The 26,024-nt window shown below is 42.1% G+C and overlaps 1 protein-coding gene across 1 annotated transcript in view; it reads right to left on the bottom strand.

Annotated features, from left to right (window-relative positions):
• Positions 1-7,068: 7,068 nt before the first annotated feature.
• Positions 7,069-26,024, bottom strand: part of PNOC (prepronociceptin) — a 116,061-nt gene continuing 97,105 nt past the window's right edge. The window contains exon 3 of the transcript XR_009744652.1: positions 7,069-7,079. The gene's annotated coding sequence lies outside the window, so the exon portion shown is untranslated. The remainder of the gene's footprint in view (positions 7,080-26,024) is intronic.

Below are 26,024 nucleotides of genomic sequence, written 5' to 3'. Positions count from 1 at the left end.
CTTTCTTGTTCCAAAGACAGGAAAGGTGGGTGTCAGGCAAAAGAAATTCCATATATAAGAGCGTCCAACATGCAAGCTGCCACTGCACCCAGCAAAGTACCTGTATCACCATGGATGAGGACCATTAAAGGAAATATATAGCCAAAGCTTTTAAGATGACATGCTTATCAGCCTGAATACTTAGCCATTATAATGCCTTAGAAATAAAGGATTACTGGAAGTAGAGGGCCTGTGTTTATACAGAAGAGCTATAGTGAACTGAAAAGCTTTAAAGCTCTTTCTCATGTCTTTATGCTTTAAAAAAAAAACCACCACCAAAACCAACCAAACAAACAAACAAAAAAAAACACAAAAAAACCCAACACTCTTAAGATGCCCTACGTATCGGTATTTAAAACTTTAGCTATCTGAATGCTTTGCCTGAACTGATTCCCAATGGAAATTGAAAATTCTCTCCCCATTCTTTCATGTACTATTTCAGCTTAAACATTTCACCAACAGTGCTGCAGAAGGTAAGCAAGGGGATGCCGAGGGTGGATGTCCCACCCCTGCAACAACCATGATGAGATGGCCATGCTTGCAGGACCGAGACAGCAAAGACAACCTCTTCACAGCTACTAGCACTTGCTGCCAGACCAGACTTTGTCATCATAATTTCACATATAATGCCTGTTCTGTGCTATAAACTGGCCTTGACTGGGCACTGGGTGAAAAAAGCAGCTCCAGACAGTGGACAGACGACTGTATAAAAGAAACAATAACTACTCAAACAGAAGAGTCAAGGGTTAACCAAAGCTTTTCCCTTTCTCTGCTGCAGTCTCAATTAGCTTGTGAAATCTCCTACCACACAGCTACTCTCCTTTAAGCCTGTTTTCCAGTAATTTTAGAGAAAAGGGATTCCAGCTGCACACTCAGACTATCAAAGTGTCAGTGCTAATATACATCCTCCCACTCCTCTGCTCTCACATCCATCGTGTTCTACTGGCAGTCCAGAGCAACCCTGAAAATACATCATCTTGCTTGTTTTGTGTGCGGTTTGCCATCAAAAAAGGCAGGGAAAGAAAGAGGCTTTTCAGAAGTTGACTATAGGCATGCAAGTTGGATATGATGTGATAAAAGAGGGGAGTAGGGGTGGTGGGGAATTGTTTATAAACTGCTTGAAGTCAATCCATCGAAATGTGCTTCCTGCAAAATACGCCTCTTGCAGAACCTCAGATCCTGCAGGCAAACCAAGCCCTTAACATTCAAGTTTCTCGCATCCATCAGTCCAGAGACCGAGCTCACCACTGCTCTGATCCTTCCAGGGAAACCAGCTCCAACAACAGTGGATTTGGCTGAGAATTTCCACCTGTGGCTAGTGGCAACGTGAACAAGCCATTTTCTGTGAAGCTCCTCAAACCAATCCCAAACCACTGCCTTTCCTTTTCGGAATTAAAAGCAGATGGTAAACAAATCAAAGGACAGTTATCTAAACTACTGCTGAGATTCAACATCTCTCTTCATTATCCAGCTGAAATATATTGTTTTCACATTCATACTCCCAACTCCAATCTGTTTATTGGTTTGCAATAGTGGGGAATTTCCTTCTCCTTTTCCAATAGCAACTTGGTAACCACAGCGCATTTGGCAATTTCTGAGACAATATTTCTTTGAACCATTAACCAAAAGGGGCTGGAAATGAGAAACAGCTACACTGGAGGTGGTGCAAAGATGCACTCCACTGTAGAAACTTCAGCAAAGATCAAATCTCCTGAAATAAGTCCTTGGTGCCTCCATTTAAGGGAAGAATTTGATCTACCCTTTTCTGACAAACAAGCTAGCAGCAAAGCGAAGGATTCAGAAGTGTCACCTCCAATATCCATTCAGAACCTGTACGACATGCAGCCTCCAAATCACTTTGATATATCGAAGAACAGCACTTTTTATGGGTAAAGCCACCTTAAGGAAACCAGGGGCTGTAGACACTTCAGGTGGGCATGAACAACGCGCCCAAAACACGAGTGAAGCTGAGCTCTCCACACCCCAGAGGGATGCTCCTCTAGCCCACCCCATGGTGCTGGACCTTCCTGGCAGATGCCATACCCACACCAGAGGGCCACCAGGCCTTGGCTGCCAGGGCCTTTTTAATTTGCAGACCCATGTCTAAAAGCAGAGGCAATCACCATAGTAACAACCAAGGTGTATTTGGGCAGAAGATACCAGGGTGAAAAAGCACCATCCTGAGGTCTCCGGAAGTCCACAGGTCCTGAACTTAGCACACTAATTCCTCTGTTGAGCCCAGAAATTCTGATCATCTCCAATTATACTTCATTCAGGTAACTAGAAAGGGAACACATAGGAAAATATGGATCTCAACTGAAGCATCCCTTATAAATAGATTGCTCCAGCAATGTTTATACTCCACACAAGAGCACTCCAGCTGCGATTTGCTGTATAGAAACACAGTCAGAAGGGAGAGAACATTGCAAATCCAGAAAAAAAAAAAAACAACAAAAAACAAACCACTGTCCATTACATGTATTAACCAAAACTATAACTATCTTCTAACCCATTAGGATGATCTCTCAATTTCAATGCCACCCTGAGCTATACAAGAGGGTGGAAAGAAATGAACCCTTGTTCTCACCTGAGCAATGAAGTGGTTATCGCTAATTGCAGTAGCAAACAACTCAACAAGACATCATAAAGCAGAAGGGAGAAGGAAACTTTGGAAAATCAAGGCAAGCTTCCTTCTTCTTTGGTTCCTGCAGGTGTAAAATGGGAATTATTGATGCAGACACCTTTTGTTTAGTGCTATGGGGTTTGCTTACTGCACCCTGTAAAGCATCAATGTCTCCTGCACAAGCAACTTTGAAAAAGTGTCACAGGTCTGGAAAAGGAAATTACATGAATCCAAACAGGTGGTTAATCAAAAGGTTAGCTTCTGCTTCTGCAGCCAGAGAAAATAGAATTTTCTTTAGCAAAAATCAATCATAGAAATAATACAAACACCAGTGGCTTAAGTCAAAATAATAGTTTAGGTCAAACTGGACTTAGCACATCACCCTGCTCATCTCAGCATTCTTGACTTTTAGTAGTTGAGCCTTAAAATCATGTACGTCATTATAGGTCTTCTGGGGTCTTTCACTGCTTCTGCAGGCACCTCCCCTCAGAAAGGGTTGCCAGAAGAAGCTGTGGCTGCCCCATCCCAGGCAGTGTTCAAGGCCAGGTTGGACAGGGCATGGAGCAACCTGGTCTAGTGGAAGGTGTCCCTGCCTGTGGCAGGGGTTGGAACTGGATGAGCTTTAAGGTCCCTTCCAACCCAAACCATTCTGTGATTCTATGATTCTCCCAAGGTGACACAGGCAATGAGCTTAGCAGCATGCATTCTGGTCACATTCCCAAAATGCAAACAGGCACAAAGAATGGAATCTATTCCATTTCAGTGGCAAGATTCTCATATAGCAGCAGCCAAAATCACTGGATTATCGCATAACCCCAGCTGTGGGCTACAGTAGCGTTCTGGAGGTTTCTTCTTGGTGGTTTTTTTTTGCCAAACACACCAAATTGGAAGGCATAGCACCAAAACCTCCCCAACATGCCAGCAGAGTGTTGTTGAGCACTGGACTGCAGCAGGAGATGGTGTTAAAATAAGCTTTTTGGAGATGAGCTTTATATATAAAATTTCCATGGTTACCTCCATGCAAGTTACTATGGATTAGATGGGCGTAAGTACTTATTTTTTCCAAAGCCATTTGTAAGCATTTAAGAGATTTTTTCCATTCTTGCCTCAAAGTATTTCATACCATTAGCCACTGTTTTTCTGATCATATACACTATGCATTAAGCCTCAACCAAAACTTCATTTAGTATTTTACAGTTTACAGGAACTGCATTAGAGGTAGGTACGATAAGATATATGTTTATAGAAAATGTCAAGCTAATCTTGACAGGCAGCAAAATCCTAGTGTGAATTAAAGGCTACAATATAGTATTTTATCATGCTACCAGATGAAACAGCTGCTGGATCAAACTGATTTTTCCAGACATCGAAGAGAAGTCAGGGGCCATGCTCGCATCGATAACCATGACTAACACCTACGCAACTGTGTTTAAACCATTATATTAATGATTCGTGTCCTGACTGAAGGAGCTCAAGCTAAAGTGGTGGCATTTTTAGTCCAAAGAATAAAATCCGTGAGATTATCTAATTAGAGCTTTTTCTGCTCAGCATCACTTATGGAAGAATCTGGAAAGAATCTCTTGATTTGTATTTTTAGCAAAACATTCAAGGCTGTAGGACACTACTACTAGAAGGCCACCTACAACCAAAGTACAGCAAGTCTAGGGGCATGCAGACTTACATGCAGATCTACATGAGAGTATGTAACTGCAGATCTACATACTCTACACCAAGTTCAGTCACCCAGCTGGTTGAGCAACAAACACACAACCTACCTATTCCAGCATTTCCTTCAACTGAAACTTCTGAGAAATGGACTTTTATAAGCATCTGTGAGATTTATTTTCAATGTTATCCCAAAAAAGGTAAGCACTGCTTTACACAGGATGCCAACACATGACAGAAGATCCCAGCTGGAAAGCCAACTCGTCCATGAGAAAGAAACATTCAGATCAGCGAAATGGGTCTTGTCTTTCATGACCTGCACTGCCCAAATATGACAAAATGACAACTAGATTTACATGGTGGATTTTATATCCATCCAACAGCCAGCCTTGCTTTGTATCCCACACCCAGCTTCTGTTCTACCCCCACTCAAATACTCACGTCTTGTCTGTTCTTTCTTGGGCATAAAAATAATCCCCAAAAATGTAAGGCAGAGCAGACAAATAATTCATTTAAAAGGTCTTGGTCCCATCTGACTGGAACTATGGGTGTGTTATAATGGAATTAAGATACAGAAAATGAGTTACACACCCCTGTTATTTGCAGTCCTACTTATCTTCCTCAAACTGCCAGAGGCATCCTAATCCCCAGTTTCAAGAGAATCATTTCTTAAAAATGAAAGGGAAGCAATTTTCAAAGCCATCCCACCTGGCTTGGACTCCAGGCGTGCTGGCAGCACGGGTATGGCTCACCAAACTAAGGTTGCCCCCAACACTGGCCAAAGCCAGGCTGCCCTTTGCCTCCTGCAACAAAACCGACAAGCTCCTGTTTCACACTGGATTTCCATTGGCTTCACATGGCATCGTAATGAGAGGACAGCACGGAGACAGGCAGATGTGACCCACAGCTGTCGTTGAAGAACAATACCCAAACGCTGGGAGGAGATACGTTTGGGAACGTGTGACTTTGTGCTGGATCAGCCAGTCCATTCATCCCCATCCTCCCTTCAGATCTGCTATTTTAGCTCTGCCATTGCTGGGCATGTTGCCAAGAAACAGTAAAGATGATTTAATTTCTGGAGGAGCAGTAGGAAAATTGCAAATCTGGGATAATACGATAAAGACATCATCTTCTTTGTGACTTGTGCCACAGAATACATGGATATGATATGAAGATACTTGTCACTAAATGGTTTCTTTTCACTGTCTTATCACCCACTCAAGCAAAGCTTCATCAGATTGCCAGGACCTCTTAGAGCCGGAGGTTTCAACCACAGAACCACTCCCTTAAGTTAAAACAGCTTTCCATGAAGTTTTACAAAGTGTCTGTCTTTTAGTTTGGACGCTGTAAGATGTGATTTCTTTACCTCAGTACACTTTGAGAAGGAGATACAGATAAGTAGTGATTTTTAGAACTATTCTACTGAACAGCAGCATGCAGGCTAAAGGCAACTATTTTATCCCCAAAGATGTTGCAAAGCAATAACGTATGTAAAATATGCTTTCAAAAAAGAATAATACCTTTTTAGATCAATCTTCAACAAGAGCATGATCAAAACCATACAAGAATCTGAAGATATCTAGCCAGACAAAAACATTAAACAGAAAAGCAGCCCTAGATTATTTGTTAAAAGGATCTATTCCCCTTCTTTTCCTTTCTTTAGAGGTTCCCAAGCGCTATTTAGGGTGGGCCAGGTAGCAGGACACAAACCACCAAGAAGATCCAGACCATTTACACCACAAGATGCAAGATGAGCGTCCTCTGCTATCTCCAGGTGGAGTTTTGCTCGGCTTCTCAAAGCCAGGCTCAGTGTTATCGAAGGGTAAGACAATCCAAATATTACCCATGCAAATCTACACCTGCACAGGGACATTGTGTTTTAAAAGAAATGGCTTTAAAGCACATTAATAGTTGCTGAAATTCTTCATCTTGGGAGCAGCCCATCTACAAACATTTTGTGTTTTCAGTCATGCTAGAGCAAATTAACTCCCCAGTGTTTGAAGTCTGAAGTGAACTCGCTCCATGGTAATTACCTCCTGTTCTCCTACAAGTAGCTGCTTGTGCCAGCCCAACTTGCTCTTGCTTTGGGAAGCGATGCTCCAAAGTGCCGCTGTAGTACCGTGGCTGTTTACGTTTCTGACGAGGAGCCTAAAGAACTGTTTTTCCTCCCCTGCTTTAGAAAACTCTCTCCAGAAGAACTTGGAAGACCATGGAAGCTTTTAACAACAACAAAAAAGAAAACCAAAAAAACAGAGAAACTGACAAACACCATTTCAAAACTGCTTCCTAGAGTGAAGCAGGTACAATTATCTTGGATGTGTGTTTTTCCCACTTCGTTAAGCCAGGCTGAAAGGGAGAATTCCCTGGTGATTCAGCACATCGTTTGAAAACGTGATGCTTTTATTAAGCCTGAACAAAGTGAGGCCTCTCAAGGAGGCACTTGATTTCTGAGCACCTGGAAATGTTCAAAGCTTTGCTGGGTACTCAGGGTGGGTCCATGCAAAACATCCATACAAAGAGCAGAGCTTTGCTGATAAAGGTACAAGCCCACAGGTATCAGCATAATATTGATAGCACCTCCAGGAAAAGGATTTACTGGCTTTAGTTCTCCTAGAAGGGTTCAATACAGCATCAGCGAATTAGTCCAGGCCTCAGACATATAAAAAGATTCAAGGTGCTGGAAAAAAATGCAATGTGCGTTTCTCCCTTCCCAGCCCTCAGTTATCTGCCTGTTGCCAACACACACCCTCCTCTTCTGAAGTTTTCACTACATCTACCTGTTAAAAATTCACACTCTCTTAAACACAAAACACCCAGTCCCAGAGGCCACCAACTCTCCATGTCAGGTGGTTTTATATTTTAGGGTGGTCTCCTCACTTTTCAATGTAACCCACAGCACTGTGCAGCTCAGCAGCAGCAACTGGCCTTTCTCTTCCCCTTAGCTCTCACCAGAAGATCCCAAAATGCACAGAAATTAGCCAAAAGTCCTCCACAAACTTGATGCTCTTGGCATCTAGGAGAGACCCTTGTGGTCCTAACCCAAGTCTTGATCTCCAAGCTCACATCACTCCCCTCTGAAGCTTTATTTCACAGTCCTTAAGGATGCGCAATATAAAGGGTAAAAACATGGAGAAACCAGAGATCAGAGACTGCCCCAGCAGACAGAAATTGAACTTAATATGCCTTAAGAGTGCTCGAATATAAATAAGTATTTTAAAGTTGATCAAGTGGTAGCAAGCTTTAACATGCTTACAAATATCTGCTCACAGGAAGAAAAAAAGCATCAGGTAGGAGGATTTGGTTATACACAAAATGTAGTCATTTCCTGAAACGAGCAAATTACAGGAAAATATTTTTTTCATGTAGGAATGTGATCTTCAAGTTGATTTTCCATGTAGGAATGTGATGATCCAGTTGATCAACTGCGAAGCTATCCAACTGTGTAGGCAAAGCTGGGGAAGCAGCTAAATTCACCTTGAAGAAATACCATAATAATGAACCTGACACATTTTCTCCCACATAGTGGGGCTATGTGGAGATCATCCATAGGAATCCAAAGGCAAAACCCACTGGAGGGTGGGCCAGACAAAATACATCAAAATCCAGAAGCTAGGTTCAGGCAAATAAATGCTATTTACTAAAAAAGAGGATTGAGATCCTGTCCATCTGGCAAATATCTGAGACTTCCTCTTAAAGCTCTCTTGGCTCTGCAGGAGCAGGACTTTATCCTCTAAGGAAAAGAGATGGGAAACAGCTCACAAACCTCCCCTGTGCTGATTTTAGTCCCTATGGATGTGATTAGAGAAACAGTAGTTTCTTCTCTTAATTCCCAGCATAGGAAATAACAGATTGGGAGATGATGTTATCTTTTCCAGTTTGCCTAATAAGAATGCTAAAACTCTTTTAACATATAAAAAACATAGTCTGGCTTCACCTTTACATGCTTGGGATTTGGAAAAGGATATACAAGTTTGACTCTCCAAAAACATGCAACTGTATCAGACAAACTGAGATAAGGGACATACACACTGGATAATGGACATACACACCGGATAATGGACATACACGCTGGATAATGGACATACACAGAATCATAGAATCAAATAGGTTGGAAAAGACCTTTAAGATCATCAAGTTAAACTATTACCCCAGCACTGCCAAGTACACCACTAAACCATGTCACTGAAAGCCTCATCCACACATTTTTTGAATATTTCCAGGGATGCTGATTCCACTGCTTCCTTGGGCAGCCTGTTCCAATGCCTGATCACACTCTGTGAAGAAATTTTTCCTAATATAGAGTCTAAACTTCCCCTGTGCAGCTTGAGGCCATTACCTCACCTCTTGTTCTGTCACTTTGTTACTTGGAAGAAGAGGATAAGGATACATAGGGGACACATGGTTGTAATGCAAAGCTTGCAAACCATGGACCCATGTCATGGTTTCGGCCCAGGTGGCAACCAAGTACCATGGAGCCACTCATTCACTCTTACCCCTTCCCAGTGGGATGGGGAAGAGAACAGAAAAAAGGTAAAACCCGTGGGTTGAGATAAGAACAGTTTAATAACTGAAATGGGCCTGTAGGGACAGGACAATGGGGAATGGCTTTAAACTGACAGAGGGGAGATTAAGATGAGATCTAAGGAAGAAGTTCTTCCCTGTGAGGGTGGTGAGGCCCTGGCACAGGTTGCCCAGAGAAGCTGTGGCTGCCCCATCCCTGGCAGTGTTCAAGGCCAGGCTGGATGGGGCTTGGAGCAACCTGGTCTAGTGGAAGGTGTCCCTGCCTGTGGCAGGGGTTGGAACTGGATGAGCCTTAAGGTCTCTTCCAACCCAAGCCATTCTCTGAACCTATGATATAAAATAAAAGATAATAATAACAATAATAATGAAAAGGAAAAAAAGAAAGAAAGGAATAAAGACAGACAAGCGATGCACAATACAATTGCTCACCACCTGTTGACCAATGCCCAACACGTCCCCAAGCATTATTGGTGGCTTCCGGCCAAACCCTCCAGTTATTATACTGAGCCTGACACTCTGTGGTATGGAATACCCCTTTGGCTAGTTCGGGTCAACTCTACTGGCTGTGCTCCCTCCTAGCTTCTTGAGCACCTGCTTACTGGCATGAACCTGGGAAACAGAAAAGTCCTTGATTTAGAGTAATCACTACTTAACCACAACTAAAACATCGGTGTGTTATCAGCATTATTCTCAGACTAAAGCCAAAACACAGCACTGTACCAGTTACTAGGAAGAAAATTAACTCTATCCCAGCCAAACCCAGGACAACCCAACACAAACACCTGTAACTTGTTAACTGTCCTGGCAGAGGTAACTGTAGCCAAGAACTTTAGTCAACTGATGACAAAGGATATTTGCACCAGGCTTAAATGGATATTTCATTAATTATGTGAAAATGAAGCTAAGAGTAAGCAAAGATAGAGACCTCTCTTATGGAAGCAGAGGTCAGAAACTAAGAACTTTTTTAATTTCACAGATAACAACAAATTGACATCAGTAAGAAATAACATCTAACAAATGCACTGAGAAACATGAGCTTGAGATTTTGTAATGCTAATATTTGTGTGCAGCAAAATTCACTGAAGCAACCCCATTAAAGCTTCCCAGTTTATGAACCTTCTGCATGTGGGGAAAAAGAATCAATTTGAGTTATAACATTCATAGTCTACTGGAAAGTGCTGTCCCCTACCAAAGTATGTTTTCAGGAGTATTTAGGGATTCTGCATGCAGGGTGAGATGAAAAGTTAATTTTGTGTAAAAGACCTGACCAATTTATTGGACCAGCAGATCTGAAGCTGAGTAGTGGAGATGCTTCTCCTTCACCACTAAGGAGTGGGGTATGTGTGGCAGAATCCACCACCTGCCCAGGACCATGCAGCAATGCCTGTTGCATTCTTGCAATGAAAAACCTACCCAAGATGAATGTTTTGCCTTGCCATGTTCTTTGTACAACAGAGGATTTAAACTGACAGAGGGGAGCTATTAGATGAGATCTTAGGAAGAAGCCCTTCCCTGTGAGGGTGGTGAGGCCCTGGCACAGGTTGCCCAGAGAAGCTGTGGCTGCCCCATCACTGGCAGTGTTCAAGGCCAAGTTGGACAGGGCTTGGAGCAACCTGGTCTAGTGGAAGGTGTCCCGGCCCGTGGCAGGGGTTGGAACTGGATGAGCTTTAAGTTCCCTTCCTATCCAAACCATTCTGTGATTTGATGATTCTGTGATTCTTCAGCTCTTCTTGGCATACTGCATTCTCTTAGCTGTGAGGTGTTCAGGGTTCAGATGACTGCAGCAAATTTATTTTCCAATTAATATATAATTTTCAATAACCATTCATTGAGCTTCCTGCCCTTAAACTGTTTTGCTTAATTCATATATCAAGTTTGGCCCTTCTCTATGCTAAATACATGGCCACAGGGGACTGGACAAGCCTCAGGTCCAGTCCTCCGCAGCCCAGGTTATCTCACACCCCCAGCAGCAAACACCAGCAGCTGACTTCCAAGGACAAGAAGTGCTGCTGGAGGTTGCTGCTGTGCTCAAGACACATTTTTCCAAAAGAAAGTGCTACTATTCCACAAAGCTGGTGAAACAGGCATTTCCCTTCCCATTCACATAAAGCCTTTTGGGTGTGTCATCTTCATGCTGTATAAGAGAGGAAGGAAAATATGCTAAAGATTTAGAATTTCTGAATTAATAATATGTAAAAATATAAATTATAGAAAAATACAGCATGAATATATTAAGATTCAAAGGGATTTTTGCTGACCTCTGAGCTATTCTGATGTTGCATTTCCAGTCTCCAGGAGGGCCATACAGGTAAGCAGAAGACTAAATGTCACTATCTTGCAAACAGTGGCTTCCAGCTTCCAAATCTTAAACCTTCCTGTGACACGAACAGCCTGTAAGACCATCCAAGCTGACCCCTAAAACAGCAATTCCAAGCTGTTTGCAACACACTAGTCTTTTCTAAGCAAGAACTTGCAATTTTTTTCTCTGTGCAGACAAGCACAGGTATGAATCCTTGTCACTTTAGGTTCTGAGCACAAGAAAAAGCTTACAAATCTTCTGAATATAAAATAAGGGCTCTAATGGAGGAACTCAGTCTGAACCTGACCCTCCCTACTTGGCAAGTTCTTCCATTTCAATGATCTGTCCCTAAACAGACCCTTCCAAGAGCTGAGAACAACTCCCTCCAAGAGCCGGGGAAAGGGGAAAGAAGGACTGGATGCGAAGCATAGATTACTATATGGAAATTATTATTTTTTTAATATTATGCTTCCAATAGTTCTGGCATGGAGCAAAGAATTACACCATTTATCAGAACCTGGGGATTCTGGACTCCTGAACTCCTGGGACTCCCAGTCCTAACAGGTCTTCTCCTTAAAGAGCCACGGCAGATGCTGAAGATTATTTGTCCCTTAATGATTTTGTGCTGAAAGTGCCTTCTCCTCCTTTAAAAAAGCTGGTAAAGAAAACCCAACAAAGCTTACTTGTTACCATTTCTTGGAAGAAAAGGGCCCACAGTCCATTCAGCCTCTCTTCCTCCTCCTCCGAATAAAACGGGAAGCCCCGTACCTTGAGCAAGCACCCGTTTCCATGACAAGCTTGGCACTTGTGTTGGAGTCTCTAAAGTCAGAAGGACGAGATGCCAAGCAGCACACTGCTCCAAAGGCTACCCAAGCTAGAACCAATTCTCTAGGACAAATATGCTAGGTAAACACTAATAACATAATCTACTTAAAAGCACTATTACTGATGATACAGAACTACGGTGAATTTTCTAATACAAAGATAAACGCTAGCACAAATATTTGTTTAGTGCTAAACAGTAAAAGCAAGCAGAAGCAATTCTGGCCTAGAGCAGCTCCCAACAAACCGGAGCTGCCTGAACACCGTGATTGCTCCATCGGGCTTTAAACCCACTGCGGGGGGGGGGGGGGGGGTGTGTAATTTTATAAAGCAGTATTAATATTTTATGATTGCATTCTTCTGCATTCCAAATATATAAATAACTCCAGATTGCTGAATGCTTCAACTCGACCCTTTTCTGCCTTTTTGTGTTGCAGCGAGCAGAAAAAAGTATATACTAAGTATAATGAAATGCAATCTGACATCATGAGTAATCCTAGGCTTGTTCAAAGACTGTATCTATAAAAGAATATGATATCAACCTAGCAGGTCTGTTTAACAGAGACATGTAGTAATGCAGATCTAATGGAACTGTAAAACTGAAAAAGCAAGACAACAGCAGGAACACTCACTAATTTCTCCTTTCACTTAATTCTATGTAGATGTATTCTGTGGTCAACTACGTGTAGTCACGTAGAAGAGAAGCAAGAGAAGCAGTCTGAGGTTGCTATAACAAATGACAGAAGGGGAGAAACCAGGATCACTGCTACCAGCAGCCTCTCTGCTGAGATTCTGGCTGTCACAACTAACAAAGGAGCTCAGGGGTGAAGGCAATGATTCCCCACTATGAGAATACACCCTGAAATTTTCCACACACATGCTAAATTTCTGAGTTCATCCTTTCCTCAGGACTTAGTCATATAATCACAGAACATCAGATAGGAAGGGACCTCAATGATCATCTCGTCCAACTATTCTAGGCAAAGCATGACCTAGAGTAGATGGCCCAGCACCCTTCCCAGCCAGATCTTAACAGTGTCCAACACTAAGAAGTCCACCACTTCCCTAGGGAGATTATTCCAATGGCTGGTTGTTCTCATGGTGAAAAATTTTCCTCTTGCATCCAACCAGAACCTCCCCAGGAGCAACTTGTGCCCATCACCCCATGTCTTTTTCATGTGATTCCTTGTAAAAAGGGAGTCTCTGTTTTCTTTCTATCCGCCCTTTAAATACAGGAACATGGGGACAAGGTCTCTCCTGAGCCTTCTTTTCTCTAGGCTGAACAAGCCCAGCTCTTTCAGGGCTTTCCTCAAACGGCTGCCCAATCCTTGGATCATCTTTGTGGCCCTTCTCTGAACCTTCTCTAGCCTGACTTCTTCTAGTTATTCATATACATTAAATTCTCTTCATCATACACTCAATTGCCTTTTTAGATGATAAAGGAGAAGCAATCTGTAAGTCTCATCTCAACCTAAATTCAGTATTTTCATCCTTTCCCTTTAAACACTTAAACCCCTACAACTAGTCACTGGAAAATACCAGTAACAAACACATTTCACTTAAAACAAGGAAACACACACATAAAAGGCCATATAACTCCAAAGGATAACAAAGCCATGACTGCTCTCCCAGTTGCACCATTTCAGTCTGCTGCTTATACTTTCTATTTTTGCAGAATTGCACTTTCACATTCATAACCAGCCATCCAATATTTTGCCCCCAATGCATCACACACCATTAGCCCATCACAGCCTCAACAGGTTGTCTTATGCCACTGAAAACTTTAAGAGTCCTTTTGTAGACTACTGAGGTCCTACCTCAAAGTTACATGTCAAGGAGATACTCCCAGACTAGGGACAATGCTAAGATCCAAAATACTGACCTTGCCTCAACAAAGCAGAGGCTTTAAGCTAAGTCAGTATGGACCAGCCCCACCACTGGTGCCACAGGCTGCAGGAGAGCCTCTTAGATTGTGGACCACAACATGTACTGGTCTTCCCAAAAACCGAGCCATTGAGCAAAGAAACAAGAAATAGAAACCACAGCAAAATCATTTCACAAAATAAAAGGACATAGCCACCAAGGCTATTCGAGAATAAAAATGCTATGCCCATCTACTTCTCGTATACTATCTTACTATTATGGCTAAAGCATGCAAATAAAAGTAAACCTCAGCCCAATTTAACTATAGCAGAAGTTACAATTGCCAGTTTATCAGCATATGGAAAAGGAATGACACTAGAAGGAAGAAAAACCTTGTAAAACGGCAGACCGGTTCTACAGAGCAGTATGGTATGTTTTTCTAATACATAATAGATCAAATGGCTTAATGGAAAATAAGCTCATTTCTGACGGAACAAACATTCAAGGGCATGAAATACTGTTTTAAATTATTTCACTTATAGAAAAGAAGGAAAAAAAAAGTCTTGGCTGAACAAGTCACATGCAAAATTGCAGTGCTGTGCCAGCAGCTGCAGGGCTTCGACAGAAACCATGCCGGCAAACGGCTATCATGGCTTTAAAGCCTCACAACAGTCTCTTATTCCTCCCATTTCTAAGCTACGCTTTCTCATCATACATCACAACACCACGATATCCTGAAGCCCAAATACATCTGCAGCTCCCATCATGCCAGCACACTTCTTTCTCCCCCTCGTCTGATTGATGGGAATCACTTTGGTGAAGAGATAATTTCTTGCTTCATTGTATATGTAGTAACAGATCCTTTCCTCTCCATGGCAAGAGCATTTTATGTGGTTATGAAGAACACTCACGGTGCCAAGTCCTCAGTGCAACAATAAGAAAAAAGATCACCGAGTTTCCTTGAGAAAAATCCTTATGACTCTTTCTCCAGTATAGAAAGAAAAAGAAATATAATATGCAACCTTATGTTCAAAATTACTAATGTCAAATCTGCTCAGCTTGCAAGTCAGTTTTATTTTTTCTTAACTGCCTGCCTTGTAAAGTCACCTGGGAGCTAAATGTCAACATAACTTGTGCTCTGGAACAAAGCCTCTGCAATTAGACTATTTCATTACTGTACCAGGTACATTAAATACATTTATCACATCTCCTTATTTTTGTTGTTTTACTTACTTTAATTTTGTTTCTTCTTACAGCATGCCAGTAAAGTCTGTGTTACTAGGAAATAGAATATTTAAAATCATGTTCTAACAAAGAGATCTCACACGTTAACATAAACCAGAAGTGAGTTTATTACTTACACACACCTTTACAGAACCATATTTATAGGGAAAGACACCAGCAGAACTGCACTCGGGTACAGGACACCACAATATATATTTCTGTCTTGAAAATCATTGAACAAATCCACTTGAAAAATACCAAGCTTAGCCCCAAGGCCACAAGGAGAAGTGGTTTAGCAGGTAAAACGAGACCGCCCATCCTTTAAAAACCCAACCGAACACATGATGGTTCTTACATAGAAATACAGCACAGCAAGCAGCTCAATTTGGTCAGTAAGTGGTTTTTAGCTCAATATCATCCAGCAAAACAAACTGGCTCTTCCTTTGAAATGCCAGGACCTCCAGCAATTACCCCCCAACCTCCTAATTGACTCAGCAACTGGAGAGTTTAATTTTGGAAGCCTCATCTCTGCAGCTACCCTTGATTTAATTTCCCATAATCTTCAGCAATAAATTACTTTTACTCGGGCTTTGCCTCTATGAAATTACTCAGACAGAGTTAAAACATGAGGAAGAGTTGAAGTGGGAAAGCTAGCAGTCGTATTTGAAAGGTTGTTATTTTACACCAAATTATGCTACCAAAAAGAAAGCCTTGCACTATGAGTCAGAAGCTAAAGGTAAATACCTACCACAAGGTCTCAAGTCAATATGAGCAAAATGAGTTTTGTAGATGTCCCTCTCCCTGTGCAATTTGCTCACTTACTGCCGCATATTGTTACTCTCTATGAGGATACACCATAAAGTTTTCAGTGGTTTACAGTTTCTCTGCTTCTCATTTGGGGTTTAAAAATAAAATAAAACCATCAAAAACAAAATTGAGAAAGCAAACGCTTAAAATCAAATACTGAGGAATAATGCAAACGGGCACAGAGCAATGTCAAAAAAAAACAACCCAAACCTTAAAGACTTCGGCACTAGCTTTTCCGAAAGCCAAAAAGACCATTAAAACTGTATTTATTTAGATGAGAAAACCTTGCTTCAACACAGACCATGCTCCGGCAAAACACTCCATGTTTCGTACATGGAGACAACTCCAGCACACAGATAACCATCCCAATTAATAAAGCAAAAGCCCTTTTCCCCAGATTTAGCAAGCCTAATAGGTTAAAGTACATGTCACACCCTTTCTCTACACCCACTACATAACTCTCGGCTTTGTTATGTAGACAAGCAGGCAACCAGCTTAGTAAGCATCTTAGTGTATTTACAAAAGGCCTCTACATTAGCACTCAGATATTATGTAAACTAAGCCTTTGCGAGAGAGAGAGATCCATTGCAGAACAGAGAAAAACAGACTTTTCCCAAAGGGATCACTATTTTGAAACAATACTTTAAAGGCTCTACCACATGCTGCTGACCCATACAGACAATTAGAAACACAAGCTCACCAAACAATTAAGGGTTTGTCGTTGGCATGAAGAAAAGTGGAATAACTCCTAAAAGTAAATGTCAGCTTCGGAGGGGCATATATGGCGATTTGGAGAGGATAAACGTGCACAGTTCCAACGTTCCCAGCATCATCTATTTTTGGTATAAGCTGGTAGAGAAATAAGGCTAAAGGAATAAAGGAGCAAGATTCAGCATGCTCAAAAGCAGAGCTCACAGCAATGTTAAGGTTCCTGCAGCATCTCCAGCACAACCTAGCCCTCTCCCACCACCCCCAAAATCCCCCGGCACACCAGATTCCACATCTCCTGGTCTTCAGCAGAAGGGAACAAAGGGGCTGAGATGAGGCAAATGGAGAGGGAGGCCAGCACAGATAGCCAAAACAGAAGTGTACCTCTTCCCATCCTTACTTCAACCCTCCTCATCTCCTTTGTTCATGGGACAAGCCTGTAAATTCTCAGGGTGAGGGGCACATACCTGTGAAGTATTGATTTGGGATGGTTATATCCAACATTACGCTCTTCCTAATGGATTCCCAGCCCAGTCCAGATGAGGAATAGAGAACGAAGATGGTCCCAGAGAGCCATGATGAGACCATACACTTCATAAACTAGGTCATTTGTATTTCTTTTAAATAAGGTGTGGACTATAGCACCATCCCTACAGCAGGAGATGCTGAGGCTCCACGTGCCTCCAGAAGCATTCCTCCGTCCTCGTGCTCCTCTGGGTTATAATTACCAGCAAGAGCCACAAACACACGCTCAACCTTCCTCCTTGGCTGGGTTCAGGCAACTGGGCTACAAACCGATTTATGAGGCTGGTATCCCTCAAGACACAGCTCCAGAAGACAGTGTCAGAGGCATTTCTAATTGATTCCTGCTTTGGAGCAGAGCAGCCAGACCCCTATGAATAGAAGCTGCAGAAGCTCGGGAAATACTCTTTTTTCCCCATTTTGAAGGAGGGGATTTTCTGGCTCCATTATTTTCATCACTCTGACTCAACACAGGCATTTACGTACGTGCATAGATATCATATGCAGATGGAGCTGCTATTAAAGGAGAGTTAGTCTCCTGGAAATGACAAAAAGTTCATTTCTACTCATCAAGGGGTCTTGTAAAACACCAGTCAGCAGTCAGGCTCATCCCTCAAATGCAAGAGCAGGTTTTGCAGAGTAAAATTTTCAGGAGCTCAGAAAACTATAGCTGTTCAAGCCCCACATAAATGCCAACTCCCTAGCAACACAAGCTTCCTATTCTGGAACAAAAGCTCTCCAAGAAAGCAAGCTCATCCTCCAATGAGGTCAGAGAAAGCCTGATATCAGGAAAAGATGCTACCACTCAAGCTACAGGAATGTGCTAAAGCAGTGTCAAAAAGACATACAGAAAAACTGTTTTCCTTCAAACCAGCACGGAGCACAGCAGGGAGCTGGGTGAAAGCAGCAGCATCCCCAGGGGTGTCTCCACCCTCAGGCACCTTACAACATCCACCCAGTACCTGCTCTTCCAGTGCCCATCTGACCTCCCTAGCCTAATGAGCTGTGCTCAGCATAATCCTGACTGCTTTAAACACAAAGCAGGATCTGTCCTGCAAACCAAGCAGTGGATCAAAAATTCTGCAACACTGAGAAAGCAGAGAGAAGAAACATTGGATGCCAAGAGTTACTCGACACAGATTATCAGAGAGAGACATTTATCTCTTTGGCTTTTTTCACCTTTTTTATCCTCACCCGGGTGCTGGAATAGCATCACATAACTCGGGGTTCATGGGGCTGGGAGTTCCAGCACCGGTACTTTTTGATACAGATTACATGACTTTGACACTGTGCTGCTTCGCACCATGGGGTTCAGACTCATCTAAACCCTTATTTTGTCAAGGGAGGTTTTGTGACAACTGGTTACAACCTCACATTTCAGGCGCTTAAAACATCTCTCAATTCCTCCTTTTGTAGTGCATGCTGCAGTGGTAATGGTTTCCCTATTCGCTGCTCGTTATCAGTCATCCAGATCCCTCAGAAACGAGCTTTCTTAAAACCAGTTGAGCATATCACACCAATGTAAGAATTAGGTTACAATTTGAAGCCTTCTGAAGATTAAAGCCAATTATTTCTAGACTTTTACCGTGGTTTTCTTATTTCCTCACACAAGTTAAACAAGTTTGTTAAGGTTATGTGACCTTCTGCAAATACATCCTGCCTCTTTTTAACTCTTAATCTTGCTCTAAGTGTTCGTTTTTGTCAAAGAATTACACAAAAATTGTAACTATTTCACAAAATTTTCTCACTAGATATTTATAGGGTATCTTTCTGCTGGAATATTAATTCCTTTTAAGCAGCATTCTTAGTAAAAACTCTATTTCATTTTATTTTGAAAGGGATGAGCAACAGCCTGCGATTAACACTCCTTTTCTTCCAATACACCAGAAGTAGTGCTATGCTAGAATCACAGAAGCAGGAACGGCTTGGGCTGAAAGAACCTTGAAGCTCATCCAGTTCCAACATACCTGCCATGGGCAGGGACACCTTCCACTAGACCAGGTTGCTCCAAGCCCCATCCAACCTGGCCTTGAACACTGCCAGGGATGGGGCAGCCACAGCTTCTCTGGGCAGCCTGTGCCAGGGCCTCACCACCCTGACAGGGAAGAACTTCTGCCCAAGATCTCACCTCAATCTCCCCTCTGTCAGGTTAAAGCCATTCCCCCTTGTCCTATTTCTACAGGCCCTTGTCAAAAGCCCCTCTCCAGATTTCTTGGCAACCCCAAGAGCACTGGAAGCTGCTCCAAGATCTTCCTGGAGTCTTCTCCAGACTGAACAAGCCCAGCTCTCTCAGCCTGTCTCCATAGCAGAGCTGCTCCAGTCCTCAGAGCATCTTCCTGGCCTCATCTGGACTCACTCCAACAGCTCCACATCCTCTTTATGTTGGGGCCCCAGAGCTGGATGCAGGACTGCGGGGGGGGGTCACTGGAGCAGAGCAGAGGAGAAGAATCCCTTCACTCAACCTGTTGGTCACAGGTCACATTGCTGGTGATGCAGCCCAGGACACAGTTGGTTTCTGGGCCATGGGGAGCTTCTCATCAACCAACACCCCCCAACTTCTTCTCCTCAGGGCTGCTCTAAATCCAGTCTCCCTCAACCTGTATTTGTGCTTGGGACTTCCCCAACCCATGTGCAGGACCTTGTGCTTGGACTTGTTAAACTTCATAAGGTTTGCACAAGCCCAACTCTTGAAGTCTTCATTACTTTATTACCAACAAGAACAGCATTTGGCAGCCTTTAGATTGTTGTGGGGCTCCACAGATAATATCCTTATGGAACTTTTTAAGCAGGGTAGTAGCTGTAGCTGAAGCAGGTGTTTGAGATTTGAGTAGGAAAGCTTGAAAATTTAACTGCTTTTAAAAGCAGTTTTCAAAGCCACTTGATGATATTGACAGTGAAGTACTCATCACTGAAGCACGAAATATTTATATGTTTAGTGCTCAGCATCACACAGGACAACCAAGAGACAACAAGTCCAGGATCAGCTCTGGTATCTACTGATGTGTGCAGCCCTCATGATCCTCAGGACGTGCAAGATGGTTGGGCAACACCACCCCCATTTTGCTGGTCAAATCAGCAAACCACCAAGCAGCCATTTCACTTTCTGGAGATTTTTTTCCTTTCCAGAATCCTTCAGGTCTGAATACAAGCAGCAGACGGATTTCAGCCTTTAGCTGGAAGCCAGATCAGTTTTTTGGGAGTGCTGAATCAGTCAAAGGAAATGTTACAGAGAGATCGCAATGAAGTAGTAATTAAAAGCATTCATAACATCTGAATTTATTCCCTTTACCGGCTTCCTATTCCTCTTTTTTTTTTTTTTTAATTTCAAAATCTTGGCTGGCTGCTCATTTTTCAGTGCATCTCATCTTTATTCTGAAAGCAAGAAGGCAACTGAGCCTTCTTTTGTCTGGTCAGCACAAACAAGCTGAAAAGATCTGGGTTACGCAGCAGGCCGGAGCTGCAGAAGTTCAGACACATTGCAGGAAGTTGACAGCGCAGAATTAAATCCCAGTTTCCTCTCTGGGACATGTATATTGGCTGGAGATATTTCTCAGTAAAAAATAAGGGGATTTTTGCATGCCTCCAATTGGAGGTGTTACACCAGTTGAAGAAAGGGACCAACAGGACTTTTCATAGAATGACAGAATAGTTAGGGCTGGAAAGGACCTTAAGATCATCTAGTTCCAACCCCCCTGCCATGGGCAGGGACACCTCACACTAAACCGTATCACCCAAGGCTTCGTCCAACCTGGCCTTGAACACCACCAGGGATGGAGCATTCACAACCTCCCTGGGCAACCCACTTCAGTGCCTCACCACACTAACAGGAAAGAATTTCCTCCTTATATCCAATCTAAACTTCCCCTGTTTAAGTTTTAACCCGTTACCCCTTGTCCTGTCACTAATGAACAGTCCCTCCCCAGCATACCTATAGGCCCCCTTCAGATACTGGAAGGCTGCTATGAGGTCTCCACGCAGCCTTCTCTTCTCCAGACTGAACAGCCCCAACTTTCTTAGCCTATCAGCTATGGACACTAAAGCAGAAGCTTTTTTGAATTATTTCGTTGGTTTGGCATTTCCCCTTCCTCACAGCTTTTTTTTTAATATATGTTCTTTAACAGCAGAAAAATATAATTCACAGGAAGCAGATGTAAGAGTGGAAATTTCTATGAATTCATCTTGCACACCCCAAAAGCAGGACAGGTCCTGGAGTCTTGTTTTCAAGTGCTTTGCTGAAGGAGGCAACAAAGCCCCTGCCACCATACTAATGCAACTGCCTATTTTGAGACATTCCATAAAATCCCAGAATGATTTGGTTGGAAGGGACTTTAAAGCTCATCCAGTTCCAACCCCCTGCCATGGGTAGGGACACCTTCCACTAGACCAGGTTGCTCCAAGCCCCATCCAACCTGGCCTTGAACACTGCCAGGGATGGGGCAGCCACAGCTTCTCTGGGCAACCTGTGCCCACCACCCTCCTTTATATACTGTAAATGTAGATTTAAACATTTTTGAAGGCTACTCCATGCAAGCTGATCTGTTTTCTTCCAAGTCCACAAATTCTTGCAGACAAATACTCAAAACTGACCAAAATTATTTTTAAATACTTATTACCCCAAATCTGATACTTGCTTTTAATCTTCTTAGTTTTCCTCATCTTGTTTTCCCACTGTATTACTTTCTTTACAGTTCAAACCTTCTATGGTTTAATGCCAGGCTTGCTATTTTAAAAATACTACTTGAGATGATGATAGGACTTATTTGGCTTCAGAGCACAAGTCTTGACAAATGCAATTATTTGGTGCTTTTGCAGGGAAAATTCGACTCCTACCAAAACAGCCAGGTCCAACACCAAGATCCAATGTAACCTGGAAAATCCTTATTGCTGCATCTCCTGGTTTTGGAGTGGAAATCTCAAGCTTCCAAAACTCATGGGATAAGGAACAGGCTGGCTGCCCTCAAAGTGACTCTTACCCTGATGATGAAGGGTCTTCATCATTCTCAGGTTTTAAATAATCCACTCTCCAAAATAAGTTCTTCCATGGTCTCTCATTACCCCAACTTCCTGATATGTGAGCATTTCACCACACTTCTTATTTATTAGGTCTCTTCTACCTCTTCCAGCATTTCCCAATGAGGTACAAGTTTCCTCTATGCACATCCCTACCTGAAGTAGTTCCTTGGGATGCACCATCCATCAGCCCAAACCATTATAGTTTCACTAAGTCCAGTAGCTAAATTTATGCTATCTGAGATCATCTCCTCTACTCCTACCTCTCCATAGCTCAAATCTCTCTTTACTATGCTAATACTCTCATTCCCCATAAAGTTTGCCTACTAGAGACCTCCTCATCCATCCTGATCCACCACTTCGCGGGTGATTTGTGTTGTCTGCTCCACACTGTAATTTACTACTTAGCAGAGGCTCTTACAAATTTAACAATTATGAAATAACTTCTTCGGTGTTGGTCACACTGAAATACCTTACACTGAAAAAATACTCCTGGCTATACTTTATAAACTATATAAAAAAAGAAATACGCCATCAGCAGTGAGGGCATGTTTTGGACACTGCATTCTTCTCACATGCAGTGTAGCTTCCTCCATATAAATCAGTGCTTGTTTTGCAATGTCTTCACAGTTTTTACAACTATTAAACAATAAATAAATCAAAATAAACGCCATTCACTGCTGGCATCACATCTGCTTTCCCCTTTTTTGATTCCCTTTGAGATCTTTTTCAAAATTAACAGTTTTATGGCCTTATTATAGTTACAATGGTCAAAATCATCTTATTATGCAACCTGTTGAGACATTTTGAAAGCATCACAACTGGAAGCAGTGATGAGGTATTAATTACTACAGTGTGAATAAGTAGTTTCATCCTTCTGATGTCCAAAGATGGGACTCTACATGACTCTTAAAGGGAACAGGAAGATTTTCATTCTCAGATTGCTCTTCAAGAGGCTTCTCCTGAAGTTCTCAAGTCTTGGCTCCTACTCTGCAGAATTCCACCAACAACTTACTACAATCTCCCAGGCAATTTATGATTCTGGCAAGACTCAGTGCAATCTATCACTTGGGTGACAGACAGAACATAAACTGTATCCTGGCTGACATCACCGCTGTAGTCTCTAGTGAAGTCAGAAGAAACTATTACAAAATGAAAAACAATGCCATCAGGATTGCACGCTTTCCACCGCTCCTAGAATTCCACAGTTCTTCCTCAACACATGTTATTTTGTTTAAAACACACTTGCTTTATCCAAGAGGACTTCTACCATCACTATTAACTGAAACACTCAAAAGACTAACTAAAATAGTACAAACTATGACTGAAAGCAGGACAAGGGACGTTGTCACAATTTTCAAAGCAGTTGCTGTACTGAAACTATGTAAGATTTAACTATATTTTTAAATAACTAGTAAGGCCTTTAATAAAATCAAGTATATAAAAAAGGGCTGAAGCTACTAGAAAATGAGCAAGTGGTTTGATGTTACCAAGAAGAAAAACTGAAGAGGACTAAAACTTGCTAAATTATATCAATTCATAATTCATAAACTAAATTAATAAATGAATATATTCCGACCCTCCTGTAATGAAGTAAGGCTTGGATTTCATTCACTACAGCTTCCTACACCACAATTTAGCCTTGCTACATAGTCCTAATGAAACCTTACAGAAAGGTAATTAAAACAGGTAGACCCTTTACATTCCCTAATTCTAAAAGCAAGGCTACATCAGGCTACAAAAGAAACATATCCAACCCTCTGGGAAACTAGCTTGCTAAAATATTCCAAAAACCACGCAAAACCTTGAGTAAATGCCATTCATACATCAGAGATAGGCCACCAGAAATTCCAGCCTTTGTTCGAGGATAATGCCTCCTATCCAAGGAAAAGTCTCAGTGAGGCTCGTCATTAACTACAGACACATCAAACTATTGCACAAGTGAGGAGACTCTTCCTACCAAGACACCAACAACAAGGACTGCTTTATCAGGTGAATCATCAAGGTCACAGGCATCCTCCCATGTTCTCATTCCTCAAACAAACCAAAATGGAAGATAAACACTCACATATAGCTGCTAAATCCAAGGACTCAAGGCCCACTATTATACACAAGTACATAGCAACTTGTCTAAACTGGAGAGAATCACCATTTTCCAATAAAATAACAGTTTGCTCAAGGATTAAAACTTCCAGAGGTAAAAATGTGCAGAGATGTCAGCTGCTACAGGCGTCACGTCAGCCCCTTCTCCCCACTCCAGCTCTGAAGACTTGCATGACAGCAGACTACATGAAGATTGACATTTCTACCTCCCACCTGCATGGGACTGCAGCAGCCTAGAAACTTTTTCCGAGTACCCTGTTTTTCTGACAGACATTTGTATTATTACCATATTCTTTCAAAACTGAGCAATTAATGCAATGCTGACTTGGCAACTCAATCAAACACAAAAGAAACCTGTCCTATTTAGCTGCCTAACACATCCAAGCATGGGCAAAAATCTGCACCGCTGTACCAAAGCCTCCCTTCCCACCAGGAAAGGAACAATAAGAGATTTTTCTACAAAAATTAAGTAACTTAATTAGCATGCGTAAGTACTTATATCTATCCTTTAGCCTTCTGCCTTCCATGCCAGCCACCTTCCTTCTTTTCCAATACCTTTATCTGTCCAGTTTTCCTCATCCCTTCTTTTCATTGTCCCTCATATTTCCCCTCCACAAAGAGAAATATTAAAATATCAAAGCCATATCCTCTCCTCCATAGATATTCCTCCTTGTATTCCTATAATGGTTTTTATAGTTTTTCTTCTTGCTCACTTGCTGTTTCTGTAACCAGGATTGCAAGGTGCTCCCTTCAGCAGGGGCTTTTAAAGGAGAAATGCTTTGTTGAAACCCTGCCTGCCCAGTGGCACATGAAAGGAACTCTGAATGCCAACCACATGCACAGAAAAAAAGGTTTGCTTTTTTTTTTTTTTAACATTATTAATGCATTATTACTCACACAAAAAGAATGCAGCCAAAACTCATGGAAGAAATGAGGGCCAACATTAAAGTGTTTGTGTACTTGTTTACTTCTCTTGCTAATGGTCCTAATTACAGAGGCTATGGTGGTTTAGTAATTTACCTTTCAGGGTACCAAAAATATTTCTAAAAATCCAGTAACACCCATGAAACTTTATTTAGAAAAAGAATAGGCTCAGATGAAAGGAAAGGTACCCAACCTCTATCCATGCCAAAGAAAGCGGACCGCAGCACAGGCAACCCATATGAAATTTCTTCATCAGGATGCTATATGCTGAAAAGTTGAAAGAGCAGAGCAAAGATCCTCAAGTAGCATTTCAAACTGAAGAGAATATGCTGTAAATAGTATTAGCCACTCAGGCTATTCATTTAACAGGTTTCTGCTGCAGCTGAGGTGTGCCAAGGAGCTTAGTAAAGCATCCAGGGGCCTGCTGGATCACATTTCAGACAGTACTTTCATACTTAAGCTCAATAAAGACTGAGTTTAACCTAAATAGACATCCCACTTAAAGTGACAGCTATCCTTTAAAGAGTAAAAATACTTTTGAACTTTTCTATAAGTGTTCTTCAACAGTTTAACCTCGCTTGCAAAAGTTTCCGAGCAGTCTGGTATCAGTACATCATGCTCCTGGGCTGAAGATTATGTTCAAGACCAAATCTAGCTACACGTCTACAGGGAACTGGAAAACCAAGCCTGTGGATGTACTGCAATGGTCTTTTTATCTAAATCAGTTTAAATAAATAGAATTTGCACCTGACTGGAGACAGGGTATAGATAACGAGCATTCCTGACACACCAGTTGCAAAACCTGCACACTGCGGTTTGAGACATGTCCATTTCTATACTTCTAGGCGTCTGAATTCTGCTCTCTTCCACAGCCACAACATCACCCAAAATCTT

Source organism: Pezoporus flaviventris, unplaced genomic scaffold, assembly GCF_033815535.1.
Source record: "Pezoporus flaviventris isolate CSIRO_AGI_PZ_B2104156 unplaced genomic scaffold, CSIRO_AGI_Pfla_v1 ptg000031l, whole genome shotgun sequence".
In the NCBI taxonomy this organism is placed as follows: domain Eukaryota; kingdom Metazoa; phylum Chordata; class Aves; order Psittaciformes; family Psittacidae; genus Pezoporus; species Pezoporus flaviventris.
Note: the sequence above shows the minus strand (reverse complement) of the source record. Positions and strands in the feature narration are given on the sequence as shown.